This window comes from Rutidosis leptorrhynchoides, chromosome 4, assembly GCF_046630445.1.
Source record: "Rutidosis leptorrhynchoides isolate AG116_Rl617_1_P2 chromosome 4, CSIRO_AGI_Rlap_v1, whole genome shotgun sequence".
NCBI classification, from domain to species: Eukaryota; Viridiplantae; Streptophyta; class Magnoliopsida; order Asterales; family Asteraceae; genus Rutidosis; species Rutidosis leptorrhynchoides.
In genome coordinates this window covers 442,829,503-442,845,078 of record NC_092336.1, presented here as the reverse complement: position 1 = coordinate 442,845,078, position 15,576 = coordinate 442,829,503, and the positions used below count along the sequence as shown (strand labels likewise).

General features: G+C 36.8%; 1 pseudogene; it reads right to left on the bottom strand.

The window, feature by feature from the left end:
* Window positions 1–15,576, bottom strand: part of LOC139904017 (uncharacterized) — a 201,587-nt pseudogene that overhangs the window by 39,611 nt on the left and 146,400 nt on the right.

Below are 15,576 nucleotides of genomic sequence, written 5' to 3'. Positions count from 1 at the left end.
CATTGAGTTATCAAGAATCTCAAAGACATTATAATGTCATCACTACTCATATTCATTACTTTTAAATCTTTGATTTCTCGTTATTTTTTATCATTGAATTTTCTTGATGGATGGTGTCTACAAAACTCTAGAATAGAAAGGTTTGGATTATCGATTTAAAGGATCCTATAGCTCAAGCCCCTAGACCTGAATAGGCCATTACGAATTGAAAGTCTTTAATCGAAAGATTATCAGATTACATACTTATCATTTTATGATCTCGACACGTCATACTGCTATTATTGGAGTATAGACACACCATATCTTATTATATCTTATTATATCTTATCATATCTATCTTAATAGACTTTGTCTAACACTTTTTCTAAATTTCCTCCGTAAATTACGGAAATCTTTTTGCTATATATACGTATATCAAGAAGACAAATATATCATTCAATATTCAACACTCATCTTATAACAAAAACCCTTATTCCGATCAGATAATATGGATTTCTCACTTGATTCCTCGAACTCCTCAAGCTCTAATGGCAGCGTAACTGGAATGAACCAACCAATTAGTCATCACCTTTTCTGGATGAATTGGGGGTGGGTTCGTAGTCTACTTAATCAATAGAGAAGTGAAGAAGGTGATCCTTTTCACCCACCACATTGCCTTATTGGCGAAGAACCTGAAGCACTTACCGGCGAACCCGTTCGGAACACTATTTTCACCCTCATTTCCAGGATATCCCGTCACGAATATATAATATCTAGAATATCAGATCTTATTCATCCCCTTGTCCGAACCGCCAATCATCCCGGAATAATAGAAGAAGTCAACGAGCTTCGCGCTCGAGTAGTAGCTTTGGAAAATATGGTGCAAAACCTACGAGCACCAGCAGCAGCACCAGTAGCACCGGTACCATCAGCATCACCGCCAACAACATCAGCTTCACCAACAACAACATTTGCATTCCACGCCTCAACATCACACTCAGTACCTCAAACATTAACATCATACGCCCCATAGATACCAAGGAATATTAGTAATAATGAGTTAAAATGTATTGACTCATTCTTTCTTAAGAATTATATATATATACTTTATATATATATATGGTTTGGAACAATAATAAATCTTTTCGTACTAAGCTATTACGTGCGAATCTTAACTAGTAAATACTACTCGGTTAATTCATATCACTAATATGCTATGATGTACATCCTTCGTTAATGACTTAACAATCATTAATCACTGCTTCAGCACAATAAACTCCATTTTCATAATAAATCAAGTGTATTATTCAAATACATGTTTGATTTTACACTTCCATTTTCGATGTACTCAAAACTTTCTAGAAAACATTATTCGTGCCTTGTGAATTTCACAAGAAATCCACGAGCACCGACATCATATACCGAGATATATCAATAACAATGAACGATGAAGTATTGATTCATAACTTCATTAGCGAAATATTTCACGACAATTATGAAATCTCTAAGGTTTTGAAGATTATTAATTCTCATTTCAACCGTAAATCAAATGAGTTTAATATTATATTAACTCATTAAATCCATGATTACATCTGAAAGAAAATATATATGTACGTATATTTTCATAAAGATTGTAATTAAATATTCTGTTGTACAAACTGTTGACGGTGAAAATATTTTAACGGGTAGGTAATACCCGAGAAATATTTATATCTCACATTAATATGTTACACCGTACATTCTTCAATTCTGATTCAACAGTCATTAACTATACTACTTACATCCACATATGTATCCGTTCACTAAAGAACAACCATTTTCATACAAATTCAAATACATATTCTGATTTTGACATATCTGAATTTAAGTAAAGCTTTAGCAAGTGTTATCTTCTTAAAGATCACTACATTCATGAATTATATTCATTCGTATTCTATGATGAATTATCACATCAAACCACCGAACATACCATTCCTTACTTTTGAAAATCACAAACATTTCTTCGTCAACTGTTAGACCCATTGATGGATGCATCTTACGCTTAAACACTTCAAATTCAAAATTTTTGAAAACATCCTTTGAATCTTGACGATCACAATCAGCGTTCAATCATCTAAAAACGAAATTTCTTGAAACCATCTCAGATTGATAACCGACGATTCAAATGTGGCTGCATTAAATGCAGACGAAACAACAAAATTGTAGATGGCCTAAATGGCCAGGAGTTTGATGATAAAGAATGGGATATTGGGAACGTTCGATAGATAATTTGGTGCTGAAAAACGAATTGATGTAAGACCGAAATATTTATTGTACATAATGTATTCATGGTGTACGATGCGTATATGAAGTGTACGAAGCATGTACGTGTTGCTTGCTCGAATGTCGAAGAAAACTGGACGTTGTTTGAGGTACAAGGTGTGTACGTATCTTCTCAACCCCAAATAAAGTTTGAGTTGATGTTTCAAAGCCTTACCATTGGAAATAATATCTTATTACGTTTCCAACGATATTTGATTCATCGAAAACGGAGCTACGGTCAAAAAGTTATGGCCAAAACAAGTTTCTGAAAACTGACCTGTAGGTTGGAGCGGTGCTCCACCTTTCGGAGCGGCGTGCCGAACCCGTCTGATGCAATTTTCAGCCTTTTTAAAAGGTTTAAATGAGGGGTACTTTGGTCTTTTCATTTAGGGTCGGTTTAGGGTCACCAAAACTGATCTAGAACTCCATTGGAGCTCATTTTCACTCATCAAACACTCTCATCTTCAAACCCTAGAGTGAGAGGAGAGTTTTAGAGAGAGAGAGAGCTCCAATTGGAGAAGAAGAAGGGTGTTTTGGGTCAAACCTCGGGTATTAAAGTTGTTCTACTCGTCAACGGCATCATTTTGGCGGTATTGGTAAGTTCAAACTCCTAACTTCATCTTTGTAATTTGATATTCAAGTTTAGGGTTTTGAACTAGTTAGTTATAAAACTCTTTTAGGAGGTGAAATGGGTAATTGTAACTAGTTATTGTTGATGTTGGTGGGTTTAGGATTGGATGATGATATTGTTAGTTTGTAAACTAATTTTGTTGATGAAATCACTAACTAACTTGGATTATTAGTGATTTGGGGTGTAAGTTCACAAATTGGGTGTTTTGACTAGTTTTAGGTCAAAATGGGTTTTTGTGTAAATGTTGGTCTAAAATGCATTTAAAGCCTAAAAGAGGTGTATTTAGGTATTTCGGGAACGCGGGAAATGGTCTCGTTAGTTTTGGACTTTCGAGTATCGTTAAAAGTGCAAAAAGGCGTAGATTGCACTTTATGTCAATTTGGGCGGGTCGTGAGTCCAAATGGGGGATTGGTTGATCAAACCTTGTGCAAAATGTATTAGTGGGACATAATCACTATTCGATTGTGATTATGAGTGGTTCGGGTGAGATTTGACTTAGTCAAAGTTGGTCAAGTGTATATAGTCGAAATTACACTTGTGATGTGTTAAGTCGAATAGGCTTAAGTTTTAGCTTATTTGCATGTATGATTTGCGTAGGTGACATACGTGAAGACGGTGGAAGGAGTTCAAGTTTGCGAGTTGCACTTCTTCAAGTAATCGAGGTGAGTGGAATATTTATACATGTATGTATGTGGTTTATTTACTCGTACGCGATGTGGGCCTTTGGTGCCACATCGTGAGTATTGAGCGTTGTGTCACAAGACGGTGACTTATCGGGGTTATGGGTGAAGAGGATTACGTGTAGGTAATGTCTTGTTAGGAGACTCACGAGTCGGTGACACCTCACGGTGGTTCACGAGGCGGTGACCCTTAGTAGTTGGTTGGTGTTTCACAAGTCGGTGGCACCATAAGTTGGAGAAGTGATTTACAAGTCGGTAACACTTCATAGTGTTCACAAGTCGGTGGCACTTAGTGGTGTTTCACAAGTCGATGACACCTCTTGGAGGTTCGCAAGTCGGTGACCTCATATGTATTGACGGGTGTTTCACAAGTCGGTAACACCTTATAGTGCTTCACAAGTCGGTGACACTTGGTGGTACTTCACAAGTTGGTGACCCATAAGTATTAGTGGTGATTCACGAGTCGGTGACACCAAATGACGAGTCACAAGTCAGTGACATAGTACGAGTGAGACTCGATGATCTTGGTTGGCTACAAGTCGGTAGTAGCAAAGCGGTGAACGGTTAGCGTGTCTATGCCTTTTATGTTTAGTTTATAATTGCGGTAATTTATATATTCTAACGTTGTTGCTAGTCGTGTGTTTGTTGATGCTAGCTCGTTTATATATTGTATGCATGGTATTGTAAGTGGATGCGTGTAGGTAAATTACATATGTATATGTATAAGTATTGCATTCACTAAGCATTAGCTTACCCTCTCGTTGTTTTCATTTTTAGGTACGGAAGCGGTTTTGGTAAGGGTATGCTCGGGATTTAGATGATTTTCCCTTTTGATGCTTGCATGGATTACTTTTGTATTTGACCTAGGATTGGGTAGTTTATCCCCAACATCATGCTCGTAGTTTTGTTGGAACTTAAACTTTTGTGGTCGAATTTGTATTTTGTACTTGAAGGGTAAATTGGGCGTATGTGGGCCCGGGTTCGTAAAACTTATTTTATTAATGGAACGTGTTAGTTTTACATACATGAATATGTGGTTGAAAGCGTTTCGTCTAAAAACGTCGGGAAAGGGTCAAACATTTTCGTGTTTTTGGCAAAACCGGATAGCGGGCTGTCCAGGTGGTTTGGCGCGCCGCGCACCCACCTGGCGCGCCGCGCAGATGGCAGTCACAACAAATTTTTTTTTATTTCATATTTTTCGCGTGTTTGTTCGGGGGTTGGTTTGGGTTGTTACAAGTGGTATCAGAGCATGGTCTAAGGGATTTAGGTAACTTGAGATAGGAGCCTAGACTTAGACTTTTTGTGTGGACTATTATGCGGGACTTGTAGGATTACGGGTCGGTTCGGGTTTTTAGTTAGTGCCTTTGAGAATAGGTGCTTTAACTACGTGTTGATTATGTGTTACTAATCATGTTGTGTTTTGTTGAACATCTAGTGAGATGATTGTTGTATTCATGAGTTCGGCATGGCGTGTGAGCGTAATAATGCTTCGCGACCATTATTACGGTTGCAAGCCAAGTCATGCAAGTGATGTACAACAAGTGTTGAACTAGATGGGATGTACGAACGGTGGCATATTATATGTTTGTGAATGATTGATCGTGGTGGTGTGTGTAAGTTATTCATGTGGTGTTCCTAACCAAGTTCATTTCTTAGAATGACGACAAGGAGCAAACAAGCTAACGAAGATCAAGACGAAGACGTTGAGTTCACGGCTAAGGTTGAGGCCATCTTTAAACGTCAAAAAGCGGATTTTCTCGAGGATGTTAGAAAGGTTTTCCGGGAATCGGTTGATGGGCAAATAACCGATCTAATTGATGAAAGGGTGAAGGTCGCAATCGAGGAAGCGCTTGATGCTAGAAATATTTATCCCCGAGGCGAAGGGAGTGAAGGAAATGGTGAAATGTCCCGTTCTTATTGATTAAAAACGTTCCATATTAATTGATTTCGTTGCGAGGTTTTGACCTCTATATGAGACGTTTTTCAAAGACTGCATTCATTTTAAAACAAACCATAACCTTTATTTCATCAATAAAGGTTTAAAAAGCTTTACGTAGATTATCAAATAATGATAATCTAAAATATCCTGTTTACACACGACCATTACATAATGGTTTACAATACAAATATGTTACAACAAAATAAGTTTCTTGAATGCAGTTTTTACACAATATCATACAAGCATGGACTCCAAATCTCGTCCTTATTTAAGTATGCGACAGCGGAAGCTCTTAATAATCACCTGAGAATAAACATGCTTAAAACGTCAACAAAAATGTTGGTGAGTTATAGGTTTAACCTATATATATCAAATCGTAACAATAGACCACAAGATTTCATATTTCAATACACATCCCATACATAGAGATAAAAATCATTCATATGGTGAACACCTGGTAACCGACATTAACAAGATGCATATATATAAGAATATCCCCATCATTCCGGGACACCCTTCGGATATGATATAAATTTCGAAGTACTAAAGCATCCGGTACTTTGGATGGGGTTTGTTAGGCCCAATAGATCTATCTTTAGAGTTCGCGTCAATTAGGGTGTCTGTTCCCTAATTCTTAGATTACCAGACTTAATAAAAAGGGGCATATTCGATTTCGATAATTCAACCATAGAATGTAGTTTCACGTACTTGTGTCTATTTTGTAAATCATTTATAAAACCTGCATGTATTCTCATCCCAAAAATATTAGATTTTAAAAGTGGGACTATAACTCACTTTCACAGATTTTTACTTCGTCGGGAAGTAAGACTTGGCCACTGGTTGATTCACGAACCTATAACAATATATACATATATATCAAAGTATGTTCAAAATATATTTACAACACTTTTAATATATTTTGATGTTTTAAGTTTATTAAGTCAGCTGTCCTCGTTAGTAACCTACAACTAGTTGTCCACAGTTAGATGTACAGAAATAAATCGATAAATATTATCTTGAATCAATCCACGACCCAGTGTATACGTATCTCAGTATTGATCACAACTCAAACTATATATATTTTGGAATCAACCTCAACCCTGTATAGCTAACTCCAACATTCACATATAGAGTGTCTATGGTTGTTCCGAAATATATATAGATGTGTCGACATGATAGGTAGAAACATTGTATACGTGTCTATGGTATCTCAAGATTACATAATATATAATACAAGTTGATTAAGTTATGGTTGGAATAGATTTGTTACCAATTTTCACGTAGCTAAAATGAGAAAAATTATCCAATCTTGTTTTACCCATAACTTCTTCATTTTAAATCCGTTTTGAGTGAATCAAATTGCTATGGTTTCATATTGAACTCTATTTTATGAATCTAAACAAAAAAAGTATAGGTTTCTAGTCGGAAAAATAAGTTACAAGTCGTTTTTGTAAAGGTAGTCATTTCAGTCGAAAGAACGACGTCTAGATGACCATTTTAGAAAACATACTTCCACTTTGAGTTTAACCATAATTTTTGGATATAGTTTCATGTTCATAATAAAAATAATTTTCTCAGAATAACAACTTTTAAATCAAAGTTTATCATAGTTTTTAATTAACTAACCCAAAACAGCCCGCGGTGTTACTACGACGGCGTAAATCCGGTTTTACGGTGTTTTTCGTGTTTCCAGGTTTTAAATCATTAAGTTAGCATATCATATAGATATAGAACATGTGTTTAGTTGATTTTAAAAGTCAAGTTAGAAGGATTAACTTTTGTTTGCGAACAAGTTTAGAATTAACTAAACTATGTTCTAGTGATTACAAGTTTAAACCTTCGAATAAGATAGCTTTATATGTATGAATCGAATGATGTTATGAACATCATTACTACCTTAACTTCCTTGGATGAACCTACTGGAAAAGAGAAAAATGGATCTAGCTTCAATGGATCCTTGGATGGCTCAAAGTTCTTGAAGCAAAATCATGACACGAAAACAAGTTCAAGTAAGATCATCACTTGAAATAAGATTGTTATAGTTATAGAAATTGAACCAAAGTTTGAATATGATTATTACCTTGTATTAGAATGATAACCTACTGTAAGAAACAAAGATTTCTTGAGGTTGGATGATCACCTTACAAGATTGGAAGTGAGCTAGCAAACTTGAAAGTATTCTTGATTTTATGAAACTAGAACTTTTGGAATTTATGAAGAACACTTAGAACTTGAAGATAGAAATTGAGAGAGTTCAATTAGATGAAGAAAATTGAAAAATGAAAGTGTTTGTAGGTGTTTTTGGTCGTTGGTGTATGGATTAGATATAAAGGATATGTAATTTTGTTTTCATGTAAATAAGTCATGAATGATTACTCATATTTTTGTAATCTTATGAGATATTTCATGCTAGTTTCCAAATGATGGTTTCCACATGTGTTAGGTGACTCACATGGGCTGCTAAGAGCTGATCATTGGAGTGTATATACCAATAGTACATACATCTAAAAGCTGTGTATTGTACGAGTACGAATACGGGTGCATACGAGTAGAATTGTTGATAAAACTGAACGAGAATGTAATTGTAAGCATTTTTGTTAAGTAGAAGTATTTTGATAAGTGTATTGAAGTCTTTCAAAAGTGTATAAATACATATTAAAACACTACATGTATATACATTTTAACTGAGTCGTTAAGTCATCGTTAGTCGTTACATGTAAGTGTTGTTTTGAAACCTTTAGGTTAACGATCTTGTTAAATGTTGTTAACCCAATGTTTATAATATCAAAATAGATTTTAAATTATTATATTATCATGATATTATGATGTACGAATATCTCTTAATATGATATATATACATTAAATGTCGTTACAACGATAAACGTTACATATATGTCTCGTTTCAAAATCATTAAGTTAGTAGTCTTGTTTTTACATATGTAGTTCATTGTTAATATAATTAATGATATGTTTACTTATCATAATATCATGTTAACTATACATATAACCATATATATGTCATCATATAGTTTTTTTACAAGTTTTAACGTTCGTGAATCACCGGTCAACTTGGGTGGTCAATTGTCTATATGAAACCTATTTCAATTAATCAAGTCTTAACAAGTTTGATTGCTTAACATGTTGGAAACATTTAATCATGTAAATATCAATCTCAATTAATATATATAAACATGGAAAAGTTCGGGTCACTACAGTACCTACCCGTTAAATAAATTTCGTCCCGAAATTTTAAGCTATTGAAGGTGTTGACGAATCTTCTGGAAATAGATGCGGGTATTTCTTCTTCATCTGATCTTCACGCTCCCAGGTGAACTCGGGTCCTCTACAAGCATTCCATCGAACCTTAACAATTGGTATCTTGTTTTGCTTAAGTCTTTTAACCTCACGATCCATTATTTCGACGGGTTCTTCGATGAATTGAAGTTTTTCGTTGATTTGGATTTCATCTAACGGAATAGTGAGATCTTCTTTAGCAAAACATTTCTTCAAATTCGAGACGTGGAAAGTGTTATGTACAGCCGCGAGTTGTTGAGGTAACTCAAGTCGGTAAGCTACTGGTCCGACACGATCAATAATCTTGAATGGTCCAATATACCTTGGATTTAATTTCCCTCGTTTACCAAATCGAACAACGCCTTTCCAAGGTGAAACTTTAAGCATGACCATCTCTCCAATTTCAAATTCTATATCTTTTCTTTTAATGTCAGCGTAGCTCTTTTGTCGACTTTGGGCGGTTTTCAACCGTTGTTGAATTTGGATGATCTTCTCGGTAGTTTCTTGTATAATCTCCGGACCCGTAATCTGTCTATCCCCCACCTCACTCCAACAAATCGGAGACCTGCACTTTCTACCATAAAGTGCTTCAAATGGCGCCATCTCAATGCTTGAATGGTAGCTGTTGTTGTAGGAAAATTCTGCTAACGGTAGATGTCGATCCCAACTGTTTCCGAAATCAATAACACATGCTCGTAGCATGTCTTCAAGCGTTTGTATCGTCCTTTCGCTCTGCCCATCAGTTTGTGGATGATAGGCAGTACTCATGTCTAGACGAGTTCCTAATGCTTGCTGTAATGTCTGCCAGAATCTTGAAATAAATCTGCCATCCCTATCAGAGATAATAGAGATTGGTATTCCATGTCTGGAGACGACTTCCTTCAAATACAGTCGTGCTAACTTCTCCATCTTGTCATCTTCTCTTATTGGTAGGAAGTGTGCTGATTTGGTGAGACGATCAACTATTACCCAAATAGTATCAAAACCACTTGCAGTCCTTGGCAATTTAGTGATGAAATCCATGGTAATGTTTTCCCATTTCCATTCCGGGATTTCGGGTTGTTGAAGTAGACCTGATGGTTTCTGATGCTCAGCTTTGACCTTAGAACAAGTCAAACATTCTCCGACGTATTTAGCAACATCGGCTTTCATACCCGGCCACCAAAAATGTTTCTTGAGATCCTTGTACATCTTCCCCGTTCCAGGATGTATTGAGTATCTGGTTTTATGAGCTTCTCTAAGTACCATTTCTCTCATATCTCCAAATTTTGGTACCCAAATCCTTTCAGCCCTATACCGGGTTCCGTCTTCCCGAATATTAAGATGTTTCTCCGATCCTTTGGGTATTTCATCCTTTAAATTTCCCTCTTTTAAAACTCCTTGTTGCGCCTCCTTTATTTGAGTAGTAAGGTTATTATGAATCATTATATTCATAGATTTTACTCGAATGGGTTCTCTGTCCTTCCTGCTCAAGGCATCGGCTACCACATTTGCCTTCCCCGGGTGGTAACGAATCTCAAAGTCGTAATCATTCAACAATTCAATCCACCTACGCTGCCTCATATTCAGTTGTTTCTGATTAAATATGTGTTGAAGACTTTTGTGGTCGGTATATATAATACTTTTGACCCCATATAAGTAGTGCCTCCAAGTCTTTAATGCAAAAACAACCGCGCCTAATTCCAAATCATGCGTCGTATAATTTTGTTCATGAATCTTCAATTGTCTAGACGCATAAGCAATCACCTTCGTTCGTTGCATTAATACACAACCGAGACCTTGCTTTGATGCATCACAATAAATCACAAAATCATCATTCCCTTCAGGCAATGACAATATAGGTGTCGTAGTTAGCTTTTTCTTCAATAACTGAAACGCTTTCTCTTGTTCATCATTCCATTCAAATTTCTTCCCTTTATGCGTTAATGCAGTCAAGGGTTTTGCTACTCTGGAAAAGTCTTGGATGAACCTTCTGTAGTAACCAGCTAGTCCTAAAAACTGGCGTATGTGTTTCGGAGTTTTCGGGGTTTCCCACTTTTCAACAGTTTCTATCTTTGCCGGATCCACCTTAATACCTTCTTTGTTCACTATGTGACCGAGGAATTGAACTTCTTCCAACCAAAATGCACACTTTGAAAACTTAGCGTACAATTCTTCCTTCCTCAATACTTCTAACACCTTTCTCAAATGTTCACCGTGTTCTTGGTCATTCTTTGAGTAAATAAGTATGTCATCAATGAAAACAATGACAAACTTGTCAAGGTATGGTCCACACACTCGGTTCATAAGGTCCATGAACACAGCTGGTGCATTAGTTAAACCAAACGACATGACCATAAACTCGTAATGACCGTAACGTGTTCTGAAAGCAGTCTTTGGAATATCATCTTCTTTCACCCGCATTTGATGATACCCGGAACGTAAGTCAATCTTTGAATAAACAGACGAGCCTTGTAGTTGATCAAATAAGTCGTCGATTCTCGGTAGTGGGTAGCGGTTCTTGATGGTAAGTTTGTTCAACTCTCGGTAGTCGATACACAACCTGAATGTACCATCTTTCTTCTTGACAAACAAAACAGGAGCTCCCCACGGTGATGTGCTTGGTCGAATGAAACCACGCTCTAAAAGTTCTTGTAATTGGCTTTGCAGTTCTTTCATCTCGCTGGGTGCGAGTCTGTAAGGAGCACGAGCTATTGGTGCAGCTCCTGGTACAAGATCTATTTGAAATTCAACGGATCGATGTGGGGGTAATCCCGGTAATTCTTTCGGAAATACATCGGGAAATTCTTTTGCAATGGGAACATCATTGATGCTCTTTTCTTCAGTTTGTACTTTCTCGACGTGTGCTAGAACAGCATAGCAACCTTTTCTTATTAGTTTTTGTGCCTTCAAATTACTAATAAGATGTAGCTTCGTGTTGCCCTTTTCTCCGTACACCATTAAGGGTTTTCCTTTTTCTCGTATAATGCGAATTGCATTTTTGTAACAAACGATCTCCGCTTTCACTTCTTTTAACCAGTCCATACCGATTATCACATCAAAACTCCCTAACTCTACTGGTATCAAATCAATCTTAAATGTTTCGCTAACCAGTTTAATTTCTCGATTCCGACATATATTATCTGCTGAAATTAATTTACCATTTGCTAATTCGAGTAAAAATTTACTATCCAAAGGCATCAATGGACAACTTAATTTAGCACAAAAATCTCTACTCATATAGCTTCTATCCGCACCCGAATCAAATAAAACGTAAGCAGATTTATTGTCAATAAGAAACGTACCCGTAACAAGCTCCGGGTCTTCCTGTGCCTCTACCGCATTAATATTGAAAACTCTTCCACGGCCTTGTCCATTCGTGTTCTCCTGGTTCGGGCAATTTCTAATAATGTGGCCTGGTTTTCCACATTTATAACAAACTACATTGGCATAACTTGCTTCGACACTACTTGCTCCGCCATTACTCGTTCCGACACCATTTGTTCCTTTCGTTCTATTAACCCCTGGTCCGTAGACCTCACACTTCGCCGTGCTATGACCATTTCTTTTACACTTGTTGCAAAATTTGGTGCAGAACCCCGAGTGATTCTTTTCACACCTTTGGCATAGTTGCTTCTGATTGTTGTTGTTGTTGCGGTTATTATTGTTGTTGGGATGATTGTTGTAGTTGCTGTTGTTGTTGTTGTTGTTGTTGTTGGGCCGTTTGTTGTAGTTGCGATTGATGTTGCGATTGTTGGGATAATTGTTGCGATTATTGTTGTAATTGCTGTTGTTGTTGTATTGGTGATTCTTATCACCGTTTTCCTCCCACTTTCTTTTGACTTGCTTCACATTGGCCTCTTCAGCAGTCTGTTCTTTAATTCTTTCTTCAATCTGGTTCACTAGTTTGTGAGCCATTCTACATGCCTGTTGTATGGAGGCGGGCTCGTGTGAACTTATATCTTCTTGGATTCTTTCCGGTAATCCTTTCACAAATGCGTCGATCTTCTCTTCCTCATCTTCGAATGCTCCCGGACACAATAGGCACAATTCTGTGAATCGTCTTTCGTACGTGGTAATATCAAATCCTTGGGTTCGTAACCCTCTAAGTTCTGTCTTGAGCTTATTGACCTCGGTTCTGGGACGGTACTTCTCGTTCATCAAGTGCTTGAATGCTGACCACGGTAGTGCGTACGCATCATCTTGTCCCACTTGCTCTAGATAGGTATTCCACCATGTTAACGCAGAACCTGTGAAGGTATGCGTAGCGTACTTCACTTTGTCCTCTTCAGTACACTTACTTATGGCAAACACCGATTCAACCTTCTCGGTCCACCGTTTCAATCCGATCGGTCCTTCAGTTCCATCAAATTCCAAAGGTTTGCAGGCAGTGAATTCTTTGTAGGTGCATCCTACACGATTTCCTGTACTGCTAGATCCAAGGTTATTGTTGGTATGTAGCGCAGCCTGTACTGCGGCTATGTTTGAAGCTAGAAAAGTACGGAATTCCTCTTCATTCATATTCACGGTGTGTCGAGTAGTCGGTGCCATTTCCTTCAAAATAGTTAAATGGAACAAGTTAATCATACAGAATATTAAGAGTAGTTAATAGTATTTCGTAGCATAATATGAACTCATTTATAAAAGCTTTTTCTTCATATTAGCGTTTTATAAGTTTAAATTCGGGTAGTACCTACCCGTTAAGTTCATACTTAGTAGCTAATATACAATTCAACTACTACAATTCTATATGAAAAACTGATTATAATAATATTTCGCGTTCAAACTTTTATACAATATTTTACAAACTTACAATACTGCTTATTTTACATAAAGCATGAAATATAGCACACAATAACTTTGATACAAGATAGTTGTGAAGATAATTCTAGCTAGTACACAAGTCGTTCAGCAAAGGCAATAAAGACACGTAATTCATACGTCCAGAAACAAGTCATGCATTCTGGTTTTACTAGGACTACTTCCCATCCTTGGTCTTGTGCAACATAACCGTTATGGCCATTGATAAGACAGCGTGTTGTAACGTCGTCAAAGGGACGAGGGTTACGTAATGTCCAACAGTCCCGTAATAATCTAAAAACCTCATTTCTTACCCCAATTACCGACTCCGTCACTTGTGGAAACGTTTTGTTTAATAGTTGTAGCCCGATGTTCTTGTTCTCACTTTGGTGAGAAGCGAACATTACTAATCCGTAAGCATAACATGCTTCTTTATGTTGCATGTTAGCCGCTTTTTCTAAATCACGAAGTCCAATATTCGGATATATTGAGTCAAAATAATTTCTTAACCCGTTGCGTAAAATAGCATTTGGGTTCCCCGCAATATATGCGTCAAAGTAAACACATCGTAACTTATGGGTTTCCCAATGTGATATCCCCCATCTTTCAAACGAAAGTCTCTTATAAACCAAGACATTCTTGGAACGTTCTTCGAATGTCTTACAAACTGATCTCGCCTTAAATAGTTGTGCCGAGGAATTCTGGCCGACTCTAGACAAGATTTCATCAATCATGTCTCCGGGTAGGTCTCTTAAAATATTGGGTTGTCTATCCATTTTGTGTTTTTAAACTGTAAAATAGACAAGAGTTAGATTCATAAAAAAATACTTATTAATACAAGCAATTTTTTTTTACATATATCATAAAGCATACGAACACTATATTACATATATTACACCACACGAATACAACTATCTTATTCCGACTCGCTCGTTTCTTCTTCTTCGGTTTTGGTTCGTTTTGCCAAGTTTCTAGGGATATATGATGTTCCCCTAATACGAGCCGTTGTTGTCCACATTGGTTTAGAAAAACCTGGTGGTTTAGAGGTTCCCGGGTCATTGTTACAACTTAAGGACTTCGGGCGTTGACGATACATATAAAGTTCATCGGGGTTGGAATTAGATTTCTCTATTTTTATGCCCTTTCCCTTATTATTTTCTTTTGCCTTTTTAAATTCAGTTGGGGTAATTTCTATAACATCATCAGAATTCTCGTCGGAATCCGATTCATCGGAGAATTGGTAATCCTCCCAATATTTTGCTTCCTTGGCGGAAACACCATTGACCATAACTAACCTTGGTCGGTTGGTTGAGGATTTTCTTTTACTTAACCGTTTTATTATTTCCCCCACCGGTTCTATTTCTTCATCCGGTTCCGATTCTTCTTCCGGTTCCGATTCTTCTTCCGGTTCCGACTCTTCTTCCGGTTCCTCTTCGGGAACTTGTGAATCAGTCCACGAATCATTCCAATTTACATTTGACTCTTCATTATTATTAGGTGAGTCAATGGGACTTGTTCTAGAGGTAGACATCTATCACATAATATCAAACGCGTTAAGAGATTAATATATCACATAATATTCACATGTTAAAAATATATAGTTTCCAACAAAATTTGTTAAGCAATCATTTTTCAAGTAAACACGGTCGAAGTCCAGACTCACTAATGCATCCTAACAAACTCGATAAGACACACTAATGAAAAATTCTGGTTCTCTAAGACCAACGCTCTGATACCAACTGAAATGTCCCGTTCTTATTGATTAAAAACGTTCCATATTAATTGATTTCGTTGCGAGGTTTTGACCTCTATATGAGACGTTTTTCAAAGACTGCATTCATTTTAAAACAAACCATAACCTTTATTTCATCAATAAAGGTTTAAAAAGCTTTACGTAGATTATCAAATAATGATAATCTAAAATATCCTGTTTACACACGACCATTACATAATGGTTTACAATACAAATATGT